This window comes from Triticum urartu, chromosome 2A (assembly GCF_056163025.1).
Source record: "Triticum urartu cultivar PI428250 chromosome 2A, HENAU_Tu73, whole genome shotgun sequence".
Lineage (NCBI taxonomy): Eukaryota > Viridiplantae > Streptophyta > Magnoliopsida > Poales > Poaceae > Triticum > Triticum urartu.
Genome location: NC_141874.1, coordinates 27,678,811 through 27,682,474, shown reverse-complemented (window position 1 = coordinate 27,682,474; position 3,664 = coordinate 27,678,811).

Below are 3,664 nucleotides of genomic sequence, written 5' to 3'. Positions count from 1 at the left end.
TTCAGGTCAGGCAGTAGTGCAACTTTGCAAGTATATGGGGATTTTTTTAGAGGATAATATATGGGATTTTAAAAGTGAACACAACTTATGTCCCAAGGATATTATTTGTTTTCAAGTCATGACTGTTTTGATTCTACAGTACATATTAATGGTTGCATAGTTGCGATGTGAAAGTGAGATCGCCATGGCCACAATAAATTACGCTCCTACTTTTCTTGTGGCTATGCTGCAGCTAATCTTGTGAGTCAGTCAATACCTTTTCGTGCAGGTAAATCTAGCCCATCGAAGGGGGTGCTAAGAAGTCTTTGCAAGTCCGGCTGAAAGCTGCCCCCAATAAATCTTAACACTACAAGCAGTTTTACTAAGATGCTAGAAAACTCACGCCAAACTTGTGCAAATTGATGAGAACAACTAAAGAAGCAAAATTGCAGCATGAAGATGCCAAACAAACTAAATCAGAAACTCATCAGCATTGGACACCGCGTTTTGGACATTACGTTGGTCAAACATTTTAGCTAACTCAATGTTGCAGTGATCAAAGTGGCATAATTTGCCAATTTAGAGCACTACTTTTGCCACTTGTTACAAGTTTATGGACCTGACAAGTTTGCGATAATGCTAAGGGATGGCTAGTGTCACAATGAAGGTGGGATGGCTAGTAATAGCACTAGTTCGATTCAACCCAAATGGATTGGGCTTAATTGACTTGACAGATTACCACAGACGTAACACAGTACACGTCGCGCGGATTTGCAAACAAAATTAGCACAGCAGATGGGTTCAAATCAAAACAGGCTACAGATTCTAAATCTAATCCCGGAACAGAGAGGCTAACCATGCAATCTACATTGTACAAGGCAATTAAGGGACCACCGAGACAAAATCTACGAGTAAACTAACATCCTAAACATTCTAGGCAGCCCAATCACAAACTAAAAGAAAAAACAGGGGGAAGCTCGCCGGGGCACCGGGGCGGCGGGGTGTCGGGGCGGCTAGGGCGTCGGGATGGCGGGGCGCCTGGTTGTCGAGGCGGCGGGGCGCCGGGCCGGCGGGGCGGCGGCGGCTCGGGCGGGGTGGGGGGTGGTGGACCGGCGCGACGGGGCGGCAGGGGGTCAGGGGCGGCGAGGGTGGTGGGGGTCAGGAGCGGCGGCGAGGGCGATGGGGGTTGGCGGCGACGGGGGCAGCTCGGGCACGGGGACGGCGCAGTGAGGGGAGATAGAGGAGCCCGACGAGGTGGACGGGGCAGTGTGGACGGGGCGGCGTCCGGGCCGCCGGCGACGAGGGGGTGGAAGGGGAGAGGGAGGCGGCGGGGGCGCGTGGGCGGCTGCGGCGCAGTGGGTCGGGGCAGCGGCGGCGGCGGCGCGGTGGAGGGAGGGAGAGGGAACTGGCGAGGGGGAGAGGGAAGGGGGGATCGGGAGAAGGGGGAGAGGGAAGGGGGGATCAGGCACAATACTAATGGCGCACCACCCCTCGGTGCGCCATAAGTACATCCATACTAATGGCGCACCTCACCGTGGTGCGCCATTAGTAGTTTTTTTTCTTATAGCAATGGCACAATACTAATGGCGCACCACCCCTCGCTGCGCCATAAGTACATCCATACTAATGGCGCACCTCACCGTGGTGCGCCATTAGTATTTTTTTATAAGACAGTAATAATTTTTTAAACTTGTTTAAATCATAACAGTAATATTTTTTTATAAGACAGTAACAGTAATATTTTTTATAAGACAGTAATAATTTTTTTAAAAATAACATCAAACAGTAATGCCGGTGGAGCGGGGGCGGGTGCGCGGGGTGCGGGGGGTCGGCGGCGGCGGCCGGTGGACCGGGGGGTGCTCGGCGGCGAGGGGGACCGGATCTGGCGAGGTGGGATAGCGATCGAGATGGAGGGGGATCAAGATCGAGTGTCCATGAAATTTAAAAATATTCATGATAGTTCAAAAAGTGCCCATGAAATACAATCGAGAAATGAAGGCTACGATTTAAATACAATCGATCTTAGCTAGCTATATGTTCACAATCTTCTTGCCCTTCTTTTTCGCACATGGAGTTCTTCTGTGGAACGGACGTCCTTTAGGTAGGGTGGTCCTGCTTCTTCTTGTGGTGTATGCTGCTACTTCATCATCGTCTTCATGTTCGATCCTCGGGTCGCCATACTTGTCGAAGTCTTGCTCATTGGCTACTCCATCCATTCCGATGATCTTCCTTTTGCCTCTCCTCACGACAACACGACTGGGCTTTGACGGGTCGGTAATGAAGAAGCATTGGTCCACTTGGGAAGCCAGTACCCATGGCTCATTTTTCGCGGTGACGTTTGCGCCCGCGGTCTTGGATTTGGCTTCGGGTATAACCATGGTGGTGAAATACCGGTCTTCTTTTAGGACGCTCTTCGCCCATCTGACACGGAACATCGGGACCTTCTCTCCAGTGTAGCTCAGCTCCTAGATCTCCTCGATCCTTCCGTAGTATTTGTCCTGGTCGTTACCGGTGTAGGATTCCATCGTTACCCCGGAGTTCTGATAACCATCGCTCTTCATGTCCTTGGCCTCGGTGTAGAATGTGTAGCCGTTGATATTGTACGCCTCATAGGTCATCAGGTTGTGCTCGGCGCCCTGTGACAAGGCGAATATGAGTTGTTCTTCTGCGGAAGAATCCTCATGTAAAGGGTACGACAGAAGCTTCTGCTTGAACCAATGCGTGAAACATGAGTTGTGCTCTTTGAGTATATCTCCGTCCGTCCTCTGTTGGCCTCGGTCATAGTACGTCTTCTTAATAAAGGTTTTGTGCTCTACCACCCAAGGATCGACCACGTCTATGTGTTGTAGCGCGACTAGGTTTGCTCTTTCAAAGTCGGCGAGTCGACCCTCGAAGTCGACATGCATTTCGCGGTGACCCTCACGGTGACCCCATCCAGCGAGCCTGCCGAGGTGCCTGTTGACGGGCAGGCCAACGGGGTTCTCGATGCCTAGATAATTCGTGCAGTAGGAGATGCACTCTTCGGTCAGAAAGCCCCTGGCTATGCTTCCCTCTGGACGTGACATGTTGCGAACGTATCCTTTGATGACACCATTCATCCTTTCGAACGGCATCATGCTGTGCAGGAACATCGGCCCGAGTTGGACGATATCGTCCATGATATGGACCAGCAGATGCACCATAACATCGAAGAATGCGGGCGGGAAGTACATCTCAAGCTCGCATAGTATCACCACGATCTCTTCCTGTAGCCTTCTGAGTTGCCTCATGCCAACAGACTTCCGAGAGATGACGTCGAAAAAGTTGCATAGGCCAAATAGGGTTTCATGGACGTGCGCGTCCATGATCCCACGGATTGCAACTGGAAGTATCTGCGTCATCAGCACGTGACAGTCGTGAGACTTCATCCCGCTGAACTTCTGCTTTGCTGGGTCTAGGTATCTGCTTATCTTCCCCGCGTAACCGTAAGGAAGTTTTACTCCTACGAGGCAGGTGAAAAACTGCTCGATCTCCTCCTGACTTAGAGTGAAGCACGCGGGAGGGTAGTCATTTCCGGTCTTCTTGGCCTTTTTGCCTTTGCGACGACTTTCCGTGTCCTGCTTCGCCTCATCATCATCATCATCATCATCATCATCATCATATATAGCGTGAAGCTCCTTCCTGATGCCCATTGATTTCATGTCTG